The sequence below is a fragment of the Protopterus annectens genome, chromosome 6.part0, assembly GCF_019279795.1.
Source record: "Protopterus annectens isolate FY-2018-M chromosome 6.part0, PAN1.0, whole genome shotgun sequence".
Taxonomy (NCBI): Eukaryota; Metazoa; Chordata; order Ceratodontiformes; family Protopteridae; genus Protopterus; species Protopterus annectens.
Window position 1 is genome coordinate 622196109 of NC_056737.1, and position 25569 is coordinate 622221677.

The 25569-nt window shown below is 39.8% G+C and overlaps 1 protein-coding gene across 4 annotated transcripts in view; it reads right to left on the minus strand.

The window, feature by feature from the left end:
* CDKL1 (cyclin dependent kinase like 1) overlaps nucleotides 1–25569 on the minus strand; it is a 1528511-nt gene that overhangs the window by 961918 nt on the left and 541024 nt on the right. The window lies entirely within an intron of this gene.

Sequence of the window (25569 nt, forward strand, 5' to 3'; positions counted from 1 at the left end):
TTTAACCACATCCTGTTCATTGGGTGCTTCAACAAAGTATTAGTTTAAGGATGTGCACACTTATGCAACCAGCTTATTGTATGTTTTTTATTTTTTATATTTTTCTCCTAATAGATTTGTTTGTTTTCAACTGAATTGTGCAGTTTATAGGTCGCATTAAAGGTGGGAAAAGTTTTGAAATGATTTATTGTGGTCTCATTTTTTTATTTCACAAAAACCTGGCATTTTAACAGGGTTGTGTACACTTTTTATATCCACTGTATTTCGCGAAGTTCAGTTATTCAGAGGATTGTTGTGCTATTGGGCAAAGTTACAAGTACTGGCATAAATTTCAGGCATATTTGTATGTATGTATGTTAGTGCATATTTTCAAAAGCCTTCACTGGTATGTGTTAATATGGCAGATGGATTTCGAAAGCCCTCACCACTTGTGTTTGATCAGAATATTGCAGAGAATTGGAGAATATTTGAGCAAGAGTACGATATTTTATACAAGCAGCTTATTCTGACAAAGGTGCACGCGCCAGGGCATTCATTTTGCTAACCTAGCTGGGTCAGAGGCCGTTGAAAGAAAGCATTAATTTGTGAGTGTTTGAAGCATAAATTCAGAGAACTGTGTAACCCCCAGACAAATATTACATTAGAGAGGCATTTGTTTTACACAAGAGATCAGAAACCAGGGAAAACTGTTGCAGCTTATATAACTGATCTGAGAAACAAAGCTAAAACGTGTCAGTTTGGTGATTTAAAAGATGAGCTGATGGACAGGCTTGTGTGTGGTATTAACAGTGCTGCAGTGAGAAAGATTTTACTTTATGACAGTGATTTGACATTGAGTAAAGCTATTGAGATTTGCCAAATCCATGAAGTTATAGAAAAGCACATAAGTATGCTTGCAAGTGATTAAGAGTATGGTTTTAGCAGGCTCCAGAGCAAATGTCGACAGTATGCAACACGTGGCAAGCAAAAGCAGGCCTAAGCACATGGCAGCCACAGCCCCTGCTGGTCAACCAGGGAAACCAAGTAGTTTTCCAGAAAGTTCTAAGAAAGGAGCATGATCTGTGCCGTATAAAGCTGAATCAACAAAATGCTCAGTGCAGTACAGGCGTGAGTCAGCAAAACCCAAATCCAGATTTATTGTTAACTGTCGCAATTGTGGTGCAAATCATGAGTCTAAAAAGAGAGAAATGCTTAGCATTTGGTCAGCAATGCCATAAGTATAAAAAAACGGAAACATTTTCAAACGTTTTGCAAATCAAGCAAACCTCACACAGTTATAAACATACCTAAAAAAGCAAACTGATCAAGTGGAATTGCAGCAGTCTACTTTCTATGTAGATGGTGTATCAGTAATTGATGAAAAGATTGATGCAGTAAATTTCTTGACAAAAAATGAAGTGTTTTGTACTGTCCAGATCAACTGTAATTCCAAAGAGCTCAAAGTAGACACTGGTTCAAAGTGTAATGCCATGTCAACAGATACTTTTGCTAAAGTGAGAGCTAATGAATAACTCAATATGACTAGTTGTGTGAAACTTGTTGCTTATGGAGGTGAAGAAATTCAAACCGAAGGTTCAATAGTACTTTTATGTTACTTGGCAAGGAACTGTTACAACTTGTTATTCTATGTAGTTCGAAGATCTGTGCAGGCATTACTGGGTCTCAGAGAGAGTTTGAGAATGAATCTGCTTTCTTTTATCAAAGAAGTTCATCATATAAGCTCTTCTCCTAGTTCCAATTTCACTGAAGCTATTTTCTCAGAATATGCTGATGTTTTTCATGACAAGTTAGGCAAACTTCCAGTTGTGTATTCTATGAAGTTAGACCCGGAGATCAGTGCAGTAGTCAGGCCAGCAAGAAAAATTCTGATAGCTATGAAGAATAAAGTCAAGGCTCATTTGGATAAAATGGTGCAACAAGGTGTGATTTGTCCAGTCACAGAGCCAACTGAATGTGTGTCGTCCATGGTAGCAACTCACAAAAAAAGGCTGAGACAAAATCAGAATATGTATTAACCCAAGAGATTTAAACAAAGCATTAAAGAGGCTGCATCATCCAATTCGCACAGTCGAGGAGGTCACAGCTCTAATACCGAATGCCACTGTTTTTTCTGTCTTGGATGCAAAAAGTTCATTTTGGCAAGTGATGTTTGACTACAAATCCTCATTACTGACTAATTTCAGTACCCCATGTGTTAGATATAGATTTCTTAGGATGCCATTTGGAATAAATTCTGCAAGTGAAGTCTTTCAGCATGCAATTGGGCAAATTTTTTTGGGTTATCCTTGTGCCATAATAGTAGATGATTTATTGGTTGGAGGCAATGGTGAAGCAAAGCATGACAAAAATCTTAAGAGAGCTCTAGACTGAGCATGTGAATTGAACTTAAAGCTCAATCCTCTGAAGTGCAAATTCAGACTACCAGAAGTTACATATGTAGGTCATTTCTTTACTTGCGCTGGCTTGAGACCAAACCCGTCCAAGCAAGCAGCTATCCTAGAGATCTCAGCACCAGATATTGTTCAAGATCTACGTTTTCTTAGTATGGTCAACTATTTAGGCACGTTTATACCAGACTTCAGTGAGTTGACAGCACCTTTGAGACAGCTAACATGCAAGAATATTACATGGTCTTGGTTCAAACAGCACCAGAAAGCATTTGAGGTCCTTAAGCAGAAAGTTGCCACCCCTCCTACATTAAGACACTATGATGTCAATAAACCAGTAACTCTTTCCTGTGATGCTTCAAAATTTGGTCTTGGCACAGTCATTCTTCAAGAAGGCAGACCAGTAGCCTATGCATCCAGAACTCTTACCCAAACTGAAATGCGGTATGCTCAAATTGAGAAAAAACTTTTGGCAATAGTGTTTGCATGTTCAAAGTTTCATAATTATATTTATGGTTGAGCTATTCAGATTGAAACTGACCACCAAACTTTAGTTACTATTTTAAAGAAGCCTATGCATTCAGCTCCAGCAAGATTGCAAAGAATGACGCTTAGACTGCAAAAGTACAACCATAAAATGGTCTACCTTATCCAGATTGCCCAGAAATACCACAGAACTGCTTTCATGCAGAGAATTTTGACTGTGATGTCATGGAAGTGCATAGTTTTTCTCCCACGAGACTTGATGAGCTGAGAGATCATACAAAGACTGATCCAGTTTTGCAAAAGCTCAATCACTACATTGATGTTGGATGGCCATCAAAGCAATCTAGTGTACCACTTGAAGTGCAACCTTATTTTCTTACAGAGATGAGATGTTGATGGAAGATGGCATTATTTTCAAAGGTCCTAAAATAGTTGTTCCTGCTTCCTTACAACATGAATATATCTAGATTTTGCACTGTGGTCACCCAGGTTCTGAATCTACCAAAAGAAGGGCAAGAGGACTAGTGTTTTGGCCGTGTCTAGCAAAAGACATTGATAAAGTATTTTCTTCTTGTTCAGTATGTAATAATACTAAACCGCATTTGCAAAGAGAACCACTTCAGTTAAGTCAAGTTCCTGAACTACCTTGGTCAACAGTAGCCACTGATTTATTGGAGTGGAACAATCAGCATTACTTGGTATTGGTAGACTCTTATTCGAACTGGTTTGAGATTTATTTACTACCTAACCTAACATCCACCACTGTTATTACTAAGTTGAAACGTCATTTCTCAGTCCATGGTAGTCCGCATAAAGTTATTTCTGACAATGGTACTCAATATACTAGTCAGTTGTTTCAGAATTTTGTAAAAGAATGGGACTTTGTACATGTTACTAGTAGTCCAGAATATCCACAGTCAAATGGACTAGCTGAATGTACAGTGGACAGTGCAAAGCAATTACTTGAGAGGTCAAAGCGTGACAATACCGATGTTTTTTTGAATCTACTCAATCTCAGAAACATACCCTGTGATGATATACTTGGCTCACCTGCTCAGAGACTTCTATTCAGGCAAGCTAGAACAATGTTGCCTATCAGTTCCAGTTTGTTGAGGCCTAAAGCTAAGAACAACAAGACAATTAGAGTCCAGTTATGATAAATTGAGCAGATTTCTTCGTCCATTGAGAGAAGGAGAGAGAGAGTGAGGATACAAACAGTGAAAGGTTTTGACCGAATTGATCAAGTGACAGGTATATGTGCCGAGCCTAGATCCTACCTATTAGAATCTGAGGATGTGGAATACAGGAGAAATCGCAGACATATTCTTCCTGTATCTGAATCGATATCGCAGCAATGTTCCTGTGATATAGACTCTAAATTGCAGAACAATCTAGACAGTGTTCCTGTTGCAGAACCTGTCTTATCCTCTACTTCCAGTCCTGATGATGTTCCTGATGTCCCAGAAGTTGAACATTCAGCACAGACAGTCCCAGTTGCTAGACTTGATTCCAGTTTCTATGTCACAATTTGGTCGTATTTCCAGACCTAGTGTGAAATACTCAGCAACCTGGAAATAATTGTGTATATGTATATAATTTTGTATAATTGCATGACAAAAAGATTACTTATATTGATTGCATGTGTATTAATGTCATCATCACTGCATGATTATTTCTCAAAGAGAGAGGATGTAGAATGAATGGTGTGCTGTGTCTTTAAGAAGCATTCCAAAGACTAAACATGCATACAAATAGCGCATGCTAGGTTCAGTATTTTGTAAATGCAGCCAGAGAAAGAACATGCATAATTGCTAGTTTGTTTATAAGTCTATTTTAGTTAAAGTTATTAAGCCTCATTTCTGATGTGTTTGTACATAATAAAACTGCATGAACAGAACCCACGAAGTATCATCTATTGTATCCAGATAGGATGGGAGACAGATACTTTTAAATCTACTAGCCCCAATGCAAGTATTAATTCTTAATTTTTTTTTTAAAGTAAAAGAATTGAGTTCATGAGTGTTTTGCAAGACTATTAAAATGTCCATGTGTGCCTAGAATTCTAGAATTAACTATTCAGAATGTTTTAACAACACTGTATGTCTATTTAAGCAATAACCCAAGCCTGGGAGTGGGTAATGCTGGATTTACCCACTGTTGGTGTGGTTTGGTCACAACGGTGAAGCCCGAGTGGCCAAACAAAGACAACCGTGGGTAAATCCAGCATTACCCACACCCAGGCGTGGGTTATTGCTATTATACAATGACATTATTTAAGAAATAAATACTTACTTTTCTTAAATAATGGCATTGTATAATGCCTCTGTACTGCCCTTCCGCAGCTGTCTGGTATTCTGCGGCAGTTCTGATGTACTGCACATGCGTATTCTTACGCAGTACATCAGAGCTGTGTGTGGAAGCAATGGAGAAAGCAAGATCTCCATTGCTTTTTAGAAAGTGTCTCGCTATGTTAAAGGAGTTTAACATAGCAAGACAGCTTTAAAAAAAGCAACGGAGATCTTCCTTTCTCCGTTGCTTTTTTTAAAGCTGTCTTGCTATGTTAAACCTGTTTATCATAGCGCAACAGCTTTAAAAAAGCAACGTATATTGAGATGTGCTATAAAGCATGAGTTGGGAGGTTTGGTGGGGGTTTGTTTACTAGAGGCATTAGGGCATTAGGGCTATGAGGTTGTGTGGTAAAAGTTTTCCTTGGGCCTGGGTTTGGATGAATGTCACCATCTATTAATGAGTGGGCTTGTAGTCCAAATCTAGGATTTGGGAGTTTACAGTATAGGTCTGGATACTTCTTAGCTTTTAGATAGTTATACCTAATGTGGGATAATCTATGATATTTTGCTAGTAGGTAGCTGGATGTAGACATTATGTTTATGTGGTTTAGGGAGACAACAAGAGATAGTATGGCTGTATGCTTAGAGGAGTAGTGCAATTGTGGGCATATTGGGTATTCATAGGAGGTTAGCAGGTAGGCTGCTGTTAGAGAAGGTAGAAGTATGACAAAGAGTAGCAGCTTTATATATCTTGGGGTAGGTAGTTTAGACATTGGGATAATGTAGCTGTAATGTGCAAAATAGGAGGTAAGGAATTGTAATAAGAGTGGTTAGTGAAAGGTGGGGGTTGTGGTGGGAGAAATAAGGATTGGCTAGAGAAGGTGGGAATAGGTTAGGAACTTTATGGAGTTGTTTCAAGTGATTGGTGCAAGGGAAAAAGGGTGTGGCTACCTTGTGATTGGTTAAACAGGAAAGAGGGTGTGGATACGTGGTATATGACTAGGAGCACTGGGGGCGGGTGAGGATTGGGGGTAGGGTAGGGGAGCGGAGTGAGCCCGCAGGGCGAATGTAGCGGGTAGAGACAAGTAGAGGAGCAGCTCAGGAAGAACAATCATTAAAATGCTGACTACTGAAGGTAAGTTAGGTGTGGGTAAGTACAGAGATAAGTAATACAATGGTAGAGAGTTTGAGAAGATAGCTGGGTGATGACAGTAAGAGTAAAAAGATAAGGTAGGATAACGTTAAGAACAAGTAAAGTACATCAGAGATGTAGTGTACTGATACTATATGAAAGTTGGATAGGCATAAGACAGTATGACTGGATAAGGGTGCTAGTGGACAGAAAGTATATTACAATGGTAGTTCTTTATGGGAGCTGGCAAGTCTAGGACTAAGGAAGGTGATATTAGCAGTTAGAAGAAGGTTACAATAAAGGAATAAAAAGGTATGCCAGTTACAGGGTCAAATAGTGGGTATGGCTGCTGGCTGCCCTAGTTGGGAAGCGTGCTTTAAAACCCCAGAAGCAATAGTCAGAAATACAACTTTACTGCCAGGTTTTAGGACAACACATACTTTCTTGCTTCCTTTCATGACAGGATAATGGAAATAGCAGGCAGTATAAGGAGACCACAGATTTGTATGGGAAGGGTCCTTTGTCACCAGGCAGGCAGATTCTTATATACTGCTGCAGGATCAGCAGGTTGGAGAGCAGGGTATTTCTTGCTTCCTTTCATGAGAGGATACTGGGAATAGCAGACAGTATGAGGAGACTGCAGATTTGTATGGGAAGGGTCCTTTGTCACCAGACAGGCAGATTCTTATATACTACTGCAGGATCAGCAAGTTGGAGAGCAGGGTATTTCTTGCTTCGTTTCGTGAGAGGATACTGGGAATAGCAGGCCATATGAGGAGACCGCAGATTTGTATGGGAGGGTCCTTTGTCATCAGGCAGGCAGATTCTTATATACTACTGCAGGATCAGCAAGTTGGAGAGCAGGGTATTTCTTGCTTCCTTTTATGAGAGGATACTGGGAATAGCAGGCAGTATGAGGAGACTGCAGATTTGTACGGGAAGGGTCCTTTGTCACCAGGCAGGCAGATTTTTATATACTATTGCAGGATCAGCAAGTTGTTGAGCAGGGTAAGAAGTTAAAGATGCTAAGGCCAGGAACGGACAGCATCCAGGAGCTAATCCAGATATTAAAGATGTAGAATGTAGTCACATGTATGATTCAGCTAGTTGTTTCTATTCTTTTGGCCAGTGTGAAGAACTCACTAAACTTTAAGAATGGAGGAGCATTGTGCCATATTTTAGCTTCTGCCTATAAGTTCAAGAGTGATCAAGGATGGCGTTGTTTTGATTTTCAGAACCCATCTCGAATGGATAGCAATGTTGAAATGTTCATGACTGTTGAAAAGTCACTGGTTCAGAACAATTGTTTTTCATGGCCAAATATTTATCTGCATCCTGATATTGAACCAAAACTTTTAAGCAAGCTTAAAGATATTGTCAAAAGGCATCAGTACTTTTAACCCTGGGCCCTCCCACCCTGCATATAAATAAAAGGAGATTTTCTTCTGATTAAATCGTGGGGGCATCTGAATCCCAGTTGCTAACCTGGCATACTGCAAACAACCTCCAAGGAGTTCCCCCTACAAGATTAAGCTAATGTATGTGTTTAAAGCAAGGAAATAGTTATTGTAACCTAGCTGTGCCATTTTCTTTTTAAGTCTGACCTCCTTGTGTGCATTCCAGCAGCCTTCCGCAGACCAGTTTACCCCCCCCCCTTCTCATTTATCCCCAACCCAGAACTTACTGCACCCTTCAATAGATTTGGTCATTCCCCTGCTAATTATTACTGTTCTCCACTAGGTGGCAGTGTCTGCCTATACAACCTCTAGCCTCCTAGCTCTCTCCCTACTGGTTTCTAGAACCACTCTAAGAGCTAGCAGAACTTCATCTTCACTAAATTATTTGTTCCTACTGGTTTCTAGTATCTCACTAAGAGCTAGCTAACATTAAATTATACGCATTCTTTTCTCTACAATACCCTCCTGAAATGTCAACCTACTCTACCTTGCTTGGCACCTGCAGTTAAAATCGTTCTACTATAGCTAGCAAACTACACTTAGCTGATACTTTTTCTGCTGCACTCACCTCTTTCTTTCCTGACCCTCCCCTTATGGTGTCGTTCATCATTACCTGTCCCTCACTCATTACAGCCACTCCCTATGCTGACACCGCCATCTTACCTGTCTCTCACTCACTATAGTCACTCCTATCTTCTACTCCCCTAAACCAATCTTTACACTCATTCTTACACTCATCTTCACTCATTACAGCCCTAAACCAACCAGAAGTATCCTCTAGCTACCCCCTCCCCCTCACTAGGCTCTTCCCAGAAGTTACTTCTACCTCCCTTCGGCTGTGGCGCCATTTTCTGAATCCCTAAATCAAGCATACACAGCTTTTCCACCCTGGTCCTGCGGTCTGGTCTGCCCAGCCTGCACTCTGGTAGGTTTATTTAATGGTGTTGTACTAAGCTGTATAGTTCTAGTTGTGTTCTTAAACTTGCTACGTTATCATTTAACTCGCTTTTTTGCTTGCAACTCTAATTATTATTGCCGAATATCACTTTTTGTCAGAACATGCTCAACTGCTTGTGTATGTGTCTGTCTAAAGCCACGGAGAGTATTTCAGTCCTCCCTACAGTGTTACATTGTGCTTTAGCCCAGCTCACCTTAGTCAGCGGCTTAAGCGACCAATTTACTTTGTGTTGTAATCCAGCCCCTTCTGCAACACATAGAACTAGCTCAGTGCCCCTGAACACTGCTTTCCTCGCTGAGCTAGGCTGTCGCTTTAATGAATAACCTGGCACAAAGGTTCACAATGGAGTAAATCCCCGTTTGTGGCTGTGCTACTATTCCTCACTCGATGTGAGCAGTTAAGCCACCTTCTGGCCTTCATAGCGTTATCAATGCGCATTGCACCTAAGGAGAGCCTGTACTTAGATCAATTTATTTTAGAGGCTTTCACGGCTTCATTTCTTGAAGAGTGCACTTTAAACGCGCTTTTACAAATTGCCTGCTCCTTTAAATGAGATTCCCTCACTTCTATCTGACCCAACTATTACTTTACATTCTAGCGCTGAATACCTGCAATAGCTACAAATAGTACTACATCCTTTAGCAAACATACCTGCTATTTTTCCCTTTGGCATGTGCACAAGACCACCTTGTGGCCTCACAGCAATACTATTAGCTAGTTCTGTATAAACGAAGCTTGATCACTAGAAGCGCTCCTGTGAACAGCTGATTTTTGTCTGAATCATACCATGCTTTCCCTGTGTCTCAGCTGAGCCCCTGATCTTACCAGGATGTAGAACTCTAATTATCCAGCACAGCTATTACTCTCGCTCTGAGCCTGATGCCTAAACAAATGTTTGTGGCTTAAGGACTTGCATTTTATGCGAGTAAAGCTCTAAAGCGCCCCAAGGCATTCTAAAGCTCCTCCCAGAGCGCCTATTATTATCACCTTCATTACGCTGCTTCCCTGGTGCTATCTGATAAATCTTCTTGCGTTTTGGGGGTCCAATAACCTACATAAAGCTCTCGGCCAGCTAAAAGTGCACCTTGGAATGCTTATTTTATTGAAACATAGTGAATTCATGTTCTATAATTACTGATAATTTATTCTGTGTTAAGTGCTCATTGAGAACAATGTGACTTTTCTGTTGGTACCAGTGCTGTTTCTGCACATGTATTTCAATATTGTTGTTACACTATTTCTATGACATTCCTGCATTGCTTACTTTGTAAAGTTTTGTACTTTTCATTGCACTAGAACACTTTTATAGTCTGCATTGCTTATTTTGTATAGTTTTGTGCTTCTTACTGCACTAGAACACTTTTGTAGTCTGTATGGGACCATTATCTCCCTGCCTGCCTTTGACTATAACAAGCATTCTACAGTGTTAATACCTCTCCTCACTAATTGTGTTAGAATCTCCCATGTATACTTAGATGTTAATGTTTAATGATTTGCTTAATGAAATAGTAGTGAAACTGTTTTAATTAAAACTTGCATCTTCTAATACTACTGCTTCTAGCCTTACTTTTTTCTGCCATCCTCCATCTTTGTCTTTACTCTCTTCTAACAATCTCCTCTCCACTAGACACTAAAGCCTCTTTTTTCTCCTGTTTTCTAACCAAGTCTCTAACCACTGCACTCAGCTACACCTTCCTTTCTGCCCCCTAATTTTTTGTTTCTACTCTTCTCTCATTCTCTCCTCCTCTCCTGCTGTTTTAACTAATGTCTGTATTGTCTCTCTTTCTCCCACAGTACTTTCAACCCTGGGTCCTACCCTGCATATAAATAAAAGGAGATTTTCTTCTGATTAATTCTTGAGGGCATCTGAATCCCAGCTGCTAACCTGGCACACTGCAAACAACCTCCAATGAGTTCCCCCTACAAGATTGAGCTAATGTATGTGTTTAAAGCAAGGAAATAGTTACTGTAACCTAGCTGTGCTATTTTCTTTTTAAGTCTGACCTCCCTGTGTGCACTCCAGCAGCCTTCCGCAGACCGGTTTACCCCCCCTTCTAATTTATCCCCAACCCAGAACTTACTACACCCTTCAATAGATTTGGTCATTCCCCTGCTAATTATTACTGTTCTCCACTAGGTGGCAGTCTCTGCCTATACAACCCCTAGCCTCTTACCTCTCTCCCTACTGGTTTCTAGAATCACTCTAAGAGCTAGCAGAACTTCATCTTCACTAAATTATGTGTTCCTACTGGTTTCTAGTATCTCACTAAGAGCTAGCTGACATTAAATTATACACATTCTTTTCTCTACAATACCCTCCTGAAATGTCAACCTACTCTACCTTGCCTGGCACCTGCAGTTAAAATCGTTCTACTATAGCTAGCAAACTACACTTAGCTGATACTTTTTCTGCTGCACTCACCTCTTTAGCTCTTCCCACTCCGTTCGCCCTGCAGGCACACTCCGCTCCCCTACCCTGCCCTCAATTCCCACACGCCCCCAGTGCTCTCAACTTTATTCTCCCACTACCACACCCCCACAGCTCAATTAGCAAATACCTTTACTCTGCTCATTACCTCTCCCACATAAATCCCTCCCTCATACATTCCTACACTCTACCACATAAATCCCTCCCTCATACACTCCTACACTCTCTTTTAAAGTCTATATTTCTCACTCGTCATAATCCTTACCTCACCATCTCTTCTCTAACATGTTTTCTTTAAATCACCACTACTCCCATGCCACCTACCTCCTCCTTCTCTTCTTAATTCCCTTGCACCAAGCTACCTCATATTCCTCCCAGACATGCCTTATACTTCCAAAAAAACTACCTCCACACAAACTCTCCCCTACCCTCATTCTGCATTTCATTTCCACTCTATCTCACCTTCCCTCATTCAAACAAATCCTCTGCTCCTATTCCATCCTAAAATCCTCTCCTCTAAAGCCAAGATAATGTCTCCTACTCTAATTTATAACCTTCCCAAACTTACACCTTACAAACCTAAATGCCAAAAGGATGTCTCCCTCTTCCTAGTAATGCTAGCAGGTGATATCCACCCTAATCCTGGCCCCATTACATGTAACAACTCAAATAATCCCACAACCCTTTCCACCCCACATAATACCCTAAGGATCTTTACAATTAACGCTCAAAGTCTTAGTAATAACTCTCACCTATTTCACTCCTGGCTAAGCCATAACCAACCTGATATCCTAGCAACATCTGAAACCTGGCTCAAACCTTCCATCTCTGATTCAGAAATCCTGCCCCAAGGTTTTCACATTCTCAGAAATGACATAATTAATAAAAAAGGTGGCGGCTCTGCCCTAGTATATTCCAATCTTCTCAACTTAATACCACTCCAAATTCCAATCCCACAATTCCAGAACACTGAACTAACCGCTGGACTACTAAAATTAAACAGGCACAAAAATATCTGCTTCATTGCCCTCAACATCTCCCCTGGAAATAATATATCAATACTAGAAGAAATTCTCCTATGGGCTTCCACAAAAATCAACTATGAAGCCTACATCTTAGGAGATGTAAATATTGACTGGAACAAACTCAACTGTCCCTCCCCCTCCCTATCTATCAATCTCTATAATTTCACTCAGACTATCCTCACTATCACCCGACCTAACAAAAATAATCCCCCAGGATCCACCTTAGACTGGATTCTTGTCTCTAACCCTAACAGAATAACCAACTCTGGCACTATTCCTGATACCATTAGTGACCACCTCCCTGCCTTTATCCATCGCTCTACTACCTCTTCCCTTACCAGCATCAATTTATCCAAACTCGCAACCTTAGCAACTTCAACGCCATTACTTCTCTAATTTATTCAAACAAAAGAGCTGGTACATGTTAAACTCCCTACCCCTTGATAAAGCTATAGACCATTTCAACTCTGTCTTCCTTGATACTTTAAACTCCGTAGCTCCTCCAAGAAATAAAAGGATCAAATATAATTCAGCTCCTTGGCTTACCAAAGAGACCAAACTAATTATGCATCGAAGGGACAAACTATGGAAACTTCACCAAAAAAATAACCTGCCCAACACATTACTTCAATACAAACAGCTCCACAACCTTGCTAAACAGCTAATCAACAAAGACAAAAAGATCTACTACATTAAGCTCCAGTCTAACAACTGCAATAATCCTAAACAATTCTGGAAGTCTATAAACTCACTTCTCCATCCAGACTCAAAATCTAACCCCTGCTCCAACCCTAGCAAATCTGATCTTGAACTAGGCTCTGAATTTAATTCTTTCTTCATCAAAACCATTTTTGCCCTCACTAAACCTCTCCTAACAATAACCCAGACAATCCTCACCCTCCCCAGCCAATCCTCCCAAACAACCATCCTCTTCTATTTGAGCTCAAACCTGTCTCTACAACTTTCATAAAAAAACTCCTATCCAAACTCAAACCATGCTCTAATGCACCCGACAACATCCCCTCATTCTATCTAAAACTTGCCGCAGATGGGATCGCTCTCCCTATCAGTATCATTATAAACAGATCAATAAAAGAATCCTACATCCCCAAACTCTGGCACTCAGCCTTCATCCTCCCTCTCCACAAGGGAGGAAAAAATACTTGCATCTCAAACTTCCGGCCAATTGCCTTACTCTCCCCGATCTTTAAAATCCTCGAAAAGTGCATCCACCTCCAACTTATGCCATTTCTCACCCGAAATAACCTCCTCACACCCACCCAGCATGGCTTCCGCCTGGCCACAGCACCAACACAGCCCTAATCTCTTTCTTAGATACCGTTAATAAAGCCAGAGACTCAGGACAGCTAGTATCTACTGTTCTACTCAATCTGTCTAAGGCTTTTGACACTATCTCCCACAACCATCTTCTTTACCATCTCTCTAACCTTCACATCTCACCAAAAACTATTTCCTGGTTCTCCAGCTACCTATCAGAAAGATCTCAGGCTGTCAAATGGAAAAACACCATCTCTTCCTTCTTACCCACCCCCATTGGTGTCCCACAGGGATCCCTCCTCGGTCCTATGCTATTTAACATCTTCATCAATAACTTCCACACTGCTATTCCCAACACCAAAATCATTCAATATGCAGATGACTCTACCCTAATCTGCTCTGCCTCAAACCTCCCTGAACTGCTGTCTAAAACCCAGACTGCCTTCTCCAAAACTGAAAATTGGATGTACCAAAACCACCTCTCTCTTAACGCTAGCAAATCCAAAATTCTTCTATTCTCACCCTCTAAGAACTACTCCTTCAACAAAAGTGACTTCAAAATCCTCAGCCAAACAAACACACCTATAGAAGTCGTCCATTCCGCTAAACTTCTCGGCATAATTGTTGACGAACAACTAAAGTTCGATATACATGTACAACAAAACATAAAAAAAAAACACCAAAAGCTAGGTACGTTGTATAGGAACAACCACTTTCTCTCTAACAGAACAAGGCACACTCTGGCCTCTACTTTTCTCCTTCTTTCCTTACTATATGGTGCACCTCTCCTAACAAACCTGTTTTCCTCTATCACCTCTAAACTAGAAAGCTGCTACAATAAAATCTCTAAATAAAAACTCCACTCATCACTGACTCCCCCTACAATCCCTGAACTGGCTAGAACTACCAAACCACTTAGATTACCTACAACTCTCCATAGCACACTCACTCATATTTTATCCTACTAAATGCCCTGCTCTAACCAATATCCTTCAACCTTATATTCCCAACAAAGCCCTTAGATCTGAACATCAGAACTTAATTTCTATCCACAAACCTAAACATCCTGCTGGCCAGCTGCTCCTCTCCTATGCCCTTGGCAACAAATGGAACTCCCTCCTCCAATAAGAACCACCCCAAACACTGAAAATTTCGAGGCCCTGCTTTTCAAACACCTGTCTACTAAACAGAAATGCCCCTGCCTCCTTCCTACTTAATCTGGGACCACTTCTAGTATAAGAGTCTCCTCATTCTGATACATTTACCTTATCTTCCTCCTATAGACATATTCCTTCAACTATATCTATCTCTCCCTGCAATTCTCCTGCAGCTTTATCCCTCTACTTAACTACTTCTACTACTTCTACCCCTAGAGCTAGATTTGCTCACCAAAACTGGTAAATACCACCTAATCCTTTTACTCCCACCCTTCTACTCCTACAGCTATACTTGCTCAACAAAACTTGTAAATACTATACAATCCTGCTACTCCCAAAACTATACCTGCTCAACAAAACATGTAAATATTGAGCATAAATTTCTATCTCTAATACTTTCACTCAAAACGCTACCACTGTTTCTCCTTCCTTCAACCTTAACTATCTTTTAGGAATCTCTAAGAAATACTGCTATACTATGCAAATGTAGTAACCATAACTTAAGTATGAACTGTACTTTCATACTGTCCTGTATTCCTTGAAATCGTATTCTGAAAAATGTTTAATGCTTTCTAAATTCTTGATTGTGTTGACATTCTGTATGTAATATTTTTTATGCATTTTCAGAGCTTTTCTCCCCGGGCCTCCACTGAAAATGGGCCAAGCTAACCCAGTGGACTTCCCCAGTAATCAAACTGGAATAAATAAATAAATAAACATTACTTTTTAAACAGATTTAAGTGTGGACATTTACACACCCTCCAGAGTTTTTCTCTTTTGACTTTTTTGTATTTTTTTTTCCCTATATTTGGTTGATTTGGGGACAATTGGTTCTAAGTCTGATCATCATTTAGAATAATGCTAAATTTAAATTTGTAAACAGAAGATGACAAAGTATCCCTAGTAGCTTTAACCTATACTAAAAAGGTGATTTTCATTCTTAAATGAATCATCTAGCAGTCTTGCATTCTGTTTCAACAGTACATAGTAGATCAAAAAGGAGAGGTGTGGAAAACTGCAGATCAGAGTGATTTGAATAAAGAATTTGCATGTGTGCTGACATTTTCAAGATCTCATTTATTATTGTGGTTTGCTAGCCCAACAGTCAAAACATTCCAAAATACGAAAGGACCTCTATAGCCAAGCCCAAGTGACCTGTGATCTCACTAGAATGTCAATATTTTCATGACACAGAATCACGTGAAATGTAGCAATGCATTTGTCCCAGAAATTCAAACATTACATCAGACCATTTGTTTTCCATAAACATTTCATGGATGTCAGGAAACAGCCTAGGGACACAATAAATAAAAATATTTGCATTTTTAATCTAACTAGCAAACTATCAGAGAATAGAATCCTGAACTCAGACTTTAAGGCATGCACTGACAGACTATTACTTGAAACTGCTTCCATGTAATCTGAAAGTTCATTTAATGGTTCTGAATCATATGTAAATATTGAGAATATTACATTTAAATGTCTGCATCCCTTGAGATTTTGTTTAGATATTATATATGCCACTACTTGAGTTTAAATTGTTTAGAAAACCCAACCTGCAAACTAAGTTTTAGTCTTAATTTTGACTAGTGAGATTACTTAACAACTTAAAACGCGTTAAGCAACAATAGCGTGTTTTGTGTTTAAAAGGTCACACTTCTGGCAAGTTGAAGATGCTTAGTGCTTTCATGAAACTTAACTGTTTTTGTGGGACTTTGCCATTATTTAAACACATGGCGCAATACATCCTATAAATCTCAGAAACAATGGTGGCTGTCATGCTGTAGTGAGGAACAGCAGATAATGCTGCCAATGAGGAGAAATGTAAAACTTGTCAACTATATATTCTGTATTGTTAAATGTAGTAGTGATAACTAAGAGTTGTGTTCCTCCTTTTCAAAGCCTGGTACATATGTAAGAATTAGGATGCCATGCAGAAAAGTTTTGTATAATACAGGGCTTGCCTTGTGGGGCTTCCATTTAATGAGAGTAAGCCACCCTGACCAACTATAACACAAAAACATGTATTTAAAATGCCACTTGTGAAGAAGTTTTGTAAAGCTTTAGCATACTTCTCATTCCCTCCAGTAGAGCTCTTTTGAGTGTGTACCTTTAACATTAAAAATTGAAGTTATCACCATACATTTTTAACAAATACCCATTGATAGAGGTCACATATCAATACAATTGTGTTTGCTATCATGTATGCTTCAAGATAAAATTTTCTGATACCTTGTATGTAACATGGTTTTGGAATTATTAATGCAAATATGAACAGGCAATATTTGACGCCTAGAGGAGCAGTAGGGTGTAACTGCAGAAACGCCTGGAGAAGTCACTCGGCTGTAATGAGTTAAGGGATGCACAGCTGCAAATAAGCAGCCTAACTTTCAAACTTCTAACAGATGTCAGATAAGACAAATCACATCTTCATAAAATTTTAATAAAATGATTTAGAAATATTTTTTCACAGTTTAGTTTAACCATAAGGAAGAGCATTTGTGATATTTTAAACTTCCAGTGTGGTCAAAACTGGGGGGAGGGCATTATAGCCATGCACTTTATTTTTATAACTTCTGACATTTGTAGGATATACATCTGAAACGATTGCAACATTATGGTATTCTAGCAATATTAGGAAATTATAACAATAGTGGCTAAATCTGCATGGTGAGTGGTGATCACTAACTCAGTGACACAGTTCAAATACTGCTGGCAGAATTTAGCTTACCCTAAGGAAAGAACACTGCAAGCACAGCTGCATGATCTGAATTTTCATCCTATCAGTACACAGATTGCTTAAAGTTCAAAGAAAGTCACACTTTACATTTCTAGTCTTAGTCAAGGACAAGGTCAGGAAATCTACAATGAACTATGAGGCTGCTTGATAGGTTAGTTTGATCATAGGAGGCAAGTGGAGTTAATATAGCTCATCTCCTACGGATAGCACAAGACATACAACTAGCACTGGACAGACAAGACAGACAAATAGAGGCAGAGACAGAGGTTCAAAATATATGGGATTATTAAGCTGCAATATGGTTTAAGGAATTGGAAAAAACAGGTTGTAATGAGAATGAAATAATATATGTGCTTAGACATGAACTCAAGAAGCTTGGAGAACATGAGTACAGGGGATATAAATCCAGGCAGTGAATTTAAAGCAAGGCAAACTTTTGGCAAAGGTGATAACAGAGGACAGAGTCAAAAACAGCTAAGACTTGAGGCAAAGTTAAACAAATGGAGCAGAGCCAGTGACCAGTGGTGGTGAAACTGAAGTAGAAACAGAATCACCTTTACAAAGGTTATTTAAACAGTTTGACCTGGACATATAGTGAACGCAGAGTTTATGACTGAATCACTGTGAGTGGATTACATGTTGAAGTGAGTGAGTTTTTGTTAAATTGTAATGTGTAAATGTTTTCAGATACACACAAACATATTTAACTACTGCTTGGTTGGATAATTTCACATTTAAAACAGTAACAAAAACTTCTCCCAAACACGGCTTTATATCACTATATTTAGAAGTAACTTTATTAAAACAGAAGGTAAGCACTTTCGCAGAGTAACCTCTGCTTCATTAGACCATGAAAAACACAAAGTTTAGGTACTATTTTAAAATAAAAACTCAACCAATCACAGCAATCTCAGCAATCATGATGACATTAATAAAAAAAACTCCCAATCAATAAAAGCAGCCTACCATTTGTTAAAGACATAGCAATAAAAACAATATTCCCATCGTCAAATATAAAGATTTGTTAAACTTATCCCAAACACAGTAATAAATCATAAAAAAAAAACATTGAGCAGTCTCTGTATGTTGCTTCACACCTGACCATAAACATAGATAAATGCATTAAATGTAGAAGCAGAAAGCGTATCAGGAACTTGCTTGAATGTACAGGTTTGATTTAAAGCTGTATTTGGGAGGGGGTTTTGTTACTGTTTTGGATTTGACTGCTACATTTATTCCAACCTTAACTGAGTGGTCTACTTTTTCTTTTTTTGCTGTTTAATTTTACATTTATACAGAGCTAGCAGTTTTCCAATCTCTACGTGGCCAAGCATCAGGTATCCCATTCCCACTATAATATTTTTGGACCTACATTTTGATAATGAAACCCAAGCACCTGATGCACATTTTACTGACCACAGTCCCACTGCCCCCATAGACTACCACATAAGGGCAATGCATACTAAGCACTTTAAAGTATTCTTATAATGGGGTCATGTCCCATCTGCAACCACAATCCTGGGGTTCTGCTCTAAAATCTTATCTCTAAATATACTACTTCTGAAGTCCCACATACTTGGGGAAATGGTTCCTTTTTTTCAAAGTTGGTATATTCCAGGAGACAGTATACTTAGACTGCAGGTTGGGGACACATCCTCTATGAAAATAATTTGTTCTGTAATTAATGCAGCTAAGTAATATTCTCCATAATAGCACGTGGCAGGACTGGCATGGAATACTAACCTTTGTTATCTCAGAGTAGCCCCATATACGGTCAACTGCGATATGGACATATGCTCCATTGACCTTCAGTTCATGGGCATCTTAGCCACCAAAGTTGAAGAATCACACAGTGAAGTAGCAGCAAATACATTATGATTATCTGTATCAGAAATAAGAACTAATCAAGTAGTAAAGTGCAGCAGTGGATGTCAACTGAACTCAATGTCTATTACAGATTTATTTTGCTGTGCCTGGAAAATTCCAGTACTGGAAGACATTTTTATGCTCAGGACTGAAACCAAGGTAGCCTGTCCCAGTGCTGCTTCATCTTTCGGAACTCCCTGTTGAGGCATCAATGCTCTAGGGGAACAGGAGAATATCAATCAGGTTTCCATTTGTGGAGTAGGTGAATGAATATTTATACTAGTAACTAGGAATAATTTTAATTGAGCAACAGACTTGGGATTCTCAGCCACCAGCACCTGATAGAGATTGTATAAATTAAAATGCTTTTCCCCAAGAAAAAGTTAAACTGTGTGTGCAGTAAGGAAAAAATGTGCAAGACTGAACAGCAGTTTTCAAGATAATATGGCTTGCTTTGCAAGAACAGTTAGGTGACAAAAATGGCTTATGACCTTTATTAGAAATTTATTGCAAATATCTAGTTTGGTTATTAATACATGTAGCTGTGGGCTTACTGTAAATAGCATCCTGTTACACAAAAAAGGAAGTTACATTGACATTTCAGACAGAAGCTTTTCATTTCAGGGACTTTTCATTTCAGAAATAATGGGGACTTTCCATATCAAAAATAATAAGGACCTTCTACTTGACATTTCAAAGGAGAAAAACAAAAACATTCCATACTAGAAATAAAAACTTGACTTTTCAAAGGAGAGCAAGACGACATAAACAGAAACCAGAGAAACAAACCACAAGGACATTAAAAATAACATTGTTTGCCCTTTAATAAGGGTATATAAACTGGACATTATTTTCTCTTCTTTAGTGACGTCTTTGACTGACTGTGCATCAGTCAGTAGTGTGTGTTTAGCTGTGTTATAATAGAACTGTAATATCTCTGAAAGTATTAACTGTTTGGCAAGAATTTGTACTAATACAAATAAATCACTTGTAGCCATTTTTAACAGCACCTACTTTATACAACATCCAACGAAAGCACCGTAACCTTATCTTGAGAGAAGCATTCCTTGTGTTTCTTTTACTCTCTTAACATATTTCTATTTAAAGAGATGTTTGACAATACTTTATGTAGGGATATTTGGCTAATACACGATGAACAAAAAAAAACAGAAGATATTAATTTCAAATCCTCCAAAAAGACTTGTAAATCCCTTGCTCTTGTAACTGTTTTTATTCCTAAATTTATCATAGTATTCATTATTTCTTGAATTTCTATTAAACAGAAAAACATTGCAGATGACAGACTTTTAGAGGAATCAGATGCCCCCAGGATAATTTGTTACTAATGTGTGTTACTAATTTTCTCTTAGAACATCCTTAAAAATAGTACAAAATCATGAAAGTTAAAAATATTTAAAAAATAAAACTACTTAGCCCTGCCAAAGACTGAGTTTTAGGACCTAACAAATTACAAAAAAAAAAAAGTTAGTATGGTAAAGGAATTCTCTCTCTTTCACAGATGGACTATTTTAATGGCCGCAGTAAGTACAATATTGAATCTATATCCCATCTAGGAAGCTCTAAATGATGAAAAATGATTAGGCCTGAGGACAGATGCCTGACTTTGTTATTTTCCATTCTTATAATGAACTTTTGACATAATATTCCCTGTGATAAACATCAGACTATGATGTTTGTGCTGAAACTGGAAGGGGAAACAGAAAATCATTGTGTACCATCTACTACACATAGACCAGCAAAACTGGAGAAAAGGGCTGATAATATGCTCAGAATATCATTAGTGAATTAGCAAAGAGGAGGACAGCTTCACGGGATACCTTAATCGTCTATCACTGGGTCAAGAAAGTACAGTTGTGTACACTTACCATAAATGTAGATGTTCGAGTGTATTCACTGTTGCAGTCATTACATTTGGGTTATCTGCTTGCAGTAGCCCTCAGTCAGCCTGATTAACAAAGTCTTGGGTCCTGCGTCAGTTGCTGTCCCTTCTTCCATGACGTCAGGTTGTCAGGGGTATAAAACATGCAACAGACGCCATTACATCAGTTTTCTTGCCTCAGATGTCAGGTGCCCCACTAATGGGAAGCAATTAAATCTATAAATACAAGGATATACTTCCAACAAAAAAGCAAATACACCAAAAAGCTTTTAGAGCACAGTAAGTGAGAGGAGAGGTAAAGCCAAAAGAATAAAGGGGGCTGGAGGGAGGGTAACCAGGACTGCAACAGTAAATACACTCGAACATCTACATTTATGGTAAGTATACACAAGTGTACTATGTTCTTCGTGTTTCACTGTTGCAGTCATTACATTTGGGTAGATTCCCAAAGCTAAGGTTGGGAGGTGGAATTTAAATAGAATTAGGACCAGCTATAAGGCCCTGCAATACTGCAGTGGCAAAACCAGCTCTAGATTTAGAGAAAATTGGCAAATGATAATGCTTGGTGAAAGTATGTACAGAACTCCAGGTAGCAGCATCTAGGATGTCCCTAAAAGGGACACCCTGAGAAAGGCTGTAGAGGGGTAGATGCAGCCCTGGTTGAATGGGGTTTGATGCCCTGTGGGATAGGTTTTCCACGGTGCTTATAGCAGAAATGAATGCAGTGATCTATCCATTTTGAAATGGTTTGTTTTGAAATAGCTTTCTCCTCTGTCCATGCAGCAAATGCCACCAGCAGTTGTTCAGATTTCCTTTGAGGTTTAGTCCTGTCCAAGTAGAATCTAAGCTGTCTGTGCACATCTAAAGAGTGCAGTATCCATTCCCCTTTGTTCTGTGGGTTAGGAAAGAAGGTAGGCAAATGAATGGACTGATTAAGAGCCACACTGGATACCACCTTGGGCATAAAGGAGGGATTGGTTCTGAGGGACACCCTGTCTGCATGAAAGATGATGAAAGGTTCCACTGCCATAACGGCCTGTAATTCAGATACCCTTCTTGCAGAAGTGATTGCTAAAAGGAAAGCTGTTTTCCAGGAAAGAAATTTTAAATCTGCAGTAGCAGCTGGCTCGAAAGGAGGAAGAGTGAGTTTCTCCAAGACAAAGTTAAGATCCCAGGCTGGAGTTGGAGCTCTCCTGGGTGGCCTTAAATTTTTGGCCCCTCTGAGGAACTGCTTGAGCAGTGGGTGAGAGAAGAGCGGAGGGTCTGTGCTATAATGAGCTGAAATGGCTGAGGCTTGAATTTTGATGGTGGAAAAAGACAAGCCCTTATGAAGCATCTCAGTCAAGTATTGTAAAATCTGAGGTAAATTGGGCACTGTTGCGTTCATTCCTTGAGACTGGTTCCAGGCACAGAATCTTTTCCATTTTGCAGCATAAGATTTTATAGTACTAGGCCTCCTTGTCTCTAAAATGATATCCATCACTGATTTACTGAGGGATGGTGAAGGAGAGATTAGGTAATTAGCCAGGCTGCTAGGTTCAGGGTTTGCAGCTGAGGGTGTAGAATCTGGTTCTCCTGCTGAGACAACAAGGAAGGAATCTGATGCAGGTGCCATGGAGCCAAGCATGGCACACTGCGTAAGAGTGGGTACCAGTGTTGGCGAGGCCAGTTTGGTGCAATTAAAATCGTCCTTGGCTTGTCCTGTTTGATCTTTAGTAGTACCTTGGAGAGCAGATGCAGAGGAGGAAAGGCATAAACTGATAGGTTTTTCCAGCTGAAGGATACAGCATACACTTTCCAAGCTAGCTTGTGGGGAATCCTTGTGCAACATTTGTCCAGTTGATGGGTTCTGGGGGAAGGCAAACAGGTCTATATCTGGGCTCCCCCATTTGCTTGTCAACATGTTGAAAATCCTTGGTTCCAGTTTCTACTCGTGTGGGTCCATGAGGTTTCTGCTTAGTCCATCTGCCAGTGTATTTAGCTTTCCTGGCAGGAACTGAGCTTGTAGATTCACTTGGTAGCTCAAGGCTGTGTTCCACAATGCCGTGGCTAGTCTGCAGAGGGGGTAAGAATGTGTACCCCCCTGATTATTTATGTACCACATGACAGTGGTGTTGTCCGTCTTTACCATTAGTTGTCCTGGAAGAATGTGGTCCTTGAAGGCTGTCAGAGCATTCTGTACATCTAACATTTCCTTTTAATTTATGTACAGGTACATTTGACTTGGGTTCCATTTACCCTGAATGCACTTCCCTGCCAGGTGAGCCCCCCATGCATAGTCTGATGTGTCTGTTGTTAAGATTTGGGAGGCAGGGGGTAATGTGAATGGTAGTCCCCTGTTTTGGTGGCAGGCCTCTGCCCACCAAAGGAACTCAAGGCATAGGCAAGGTATGACAGGAATCCATTCTTCTAGATCCTGTGAATGTTGACACCATAGGCTTTTGAGATATCATTGTAGTTTCCTCATATGCAGGAAGCCATGAACCCCAAGGCTTGCAGTATTTGCTTTGCAGACAGCTGGGTTTTTGTGGCCACTTGTTTGAAGTAAGTTGTCAAATGAATCCGTTTCTCTAGCGTGAGGAAAGCCATCTGGGAAGTTATATTCAAGCTTGCTCCCAGGAATATAATTTGTTGGCAGGGTACCAGGTGGAATTTCTTTTTGTTTATGGTGAACCCCAGACAAGTCAGTACCCTTTGAACAAAGGCCAGATGATTCAAAAGAATGTCCTTGCTTTCTGCCTGAATTAGACAATCGTCCAGGTATGGGCATATTTGAATATTTCTTTGCCTGCAAAATGCAATGACTGGAGCTAGGCACTTTGTGAATACCCTGGGCACAGTAGATAAGCCAAAGGGCAGTGCAGAGAACTGATAGTGCATGTAGCCTGCTCTGAAGCATAGGTATTTTCTGCAAGACTCCCTGATAGGGATGTGCAGGTATTCCTCTTTTAAGTCTAGTGTTGCCAACCATGCATCCTTGCCTAGCATAGGAAGCAGCTGGTGAAGAGTTAGCATTTTGAATTTTGGAATCACCAGAAAGGTGTTTAGAATAGAAAGGTCCAGGATAGGACGCCATGTATTGCCTTTTCCGGGTACCAGGGAAAAGTCTTGAACAGAAACCTTGTCCCTTTTCCTCTTTTAGTACCAACTGAATAGCCCCCATGTTTAAGAGAGAGAGTACTTGATTTTGGGCCTCTGCCCACTGATTTGGGGGTAGATCTGGCCACCCACTTGGTGTTGGTAACGTGTGGAAATGAAATCTGTATCCTTGGGACACTATATTTAAAACCCATTTGTCCTGGGTAATGAGTTCCCAGTTTTTGGCCTGCAGACCAATCCTTACGCCTAAAGGAGCATTCAGTTGGGAAGTGCTTGGAAGTTTTAAAAGCAAGTCATTGAGACAGTTTTCCATAGGGGGGGGGTCTTACTACTCCCAGGTTTGGGTGTGGAAACCCCCCACTGCCTAGTCTTGTGTGTCCCTTGGGACTGAAACCTGGGTTTTTTGCTGTGTCTGGGTTTGGCTTGAGAAGACCTGGAAGGGGCTGGAAAGGACCAATTTTTAGAGAGCCAGTGCCAACTAAATCGAGGAGGCTGAACTTGTAAGAAATCTTTAACAGTTTGCATAGATTTAGCTTTATCTTCCATCTTTTTAAGAACTTCCTCAGCCTTGTTGCCAAACATGCGGTCCTGATTTAAGGGAGCATCCAACAATTTCGCTTTAACATGATAAGGCAAACCTTGCTTCGCTTTAACATGATAAGGCAAACCTTGCTCCTTAAGCCAAGCATGCCTTCTGAGCACAGACCCAGTAACAGTACCCCTGCAAGAGGCCTCTATTGAATCAAATCCACATTGCAAAGTATGTTTTCCAACCTGTTCAGCAGAATGCATTAAATCCTGTAATTTTTATTTTCAGCACAGTCAGGAATCAACATCATTTTCTGTTTAAGCAATCCAATAACATGTTGTTGATACTTTAACATATGAAACTGGCAGTTTAAAGACCTAATGGCCAAGGATGCAGAAATGTAAACTTTCTTACCCCATCTATCCTGCGCCCTGGAGTCTCTATCAGAGGGGGTAAGATTTTTAGCAGGAGAAGGCTTAATGCCCTTGGGTCCCTGTGAAATAGTCTCTGGATCCACAATAGGATTTTTAAAAAGGAACTTATGAGAATCAGGAACCCTGTAATATCTGTCAGGTTTTCTGGGAGCAGGAGGTAAAGAATCAGGGGCCAAACTAGAGTCTGAAAAGGCATCATCAACAATGCCTAGTACTGGAGAAATAGCTAAAGGCCTATGCTGAGGCAGCAGTAAGAAATCCCTAAGCCTCTTTTTTGAATCAGAAAAATCCTGGCTTTCCCAGTGGAAATTCTCCCCTTAGAGTATGTAAAGTCTCACCAAAAGAAAAATCCTCTGGAGAAGAAGCACAGGGAATAGAGTCCTCTGCATCAGAATCCTCATAAGT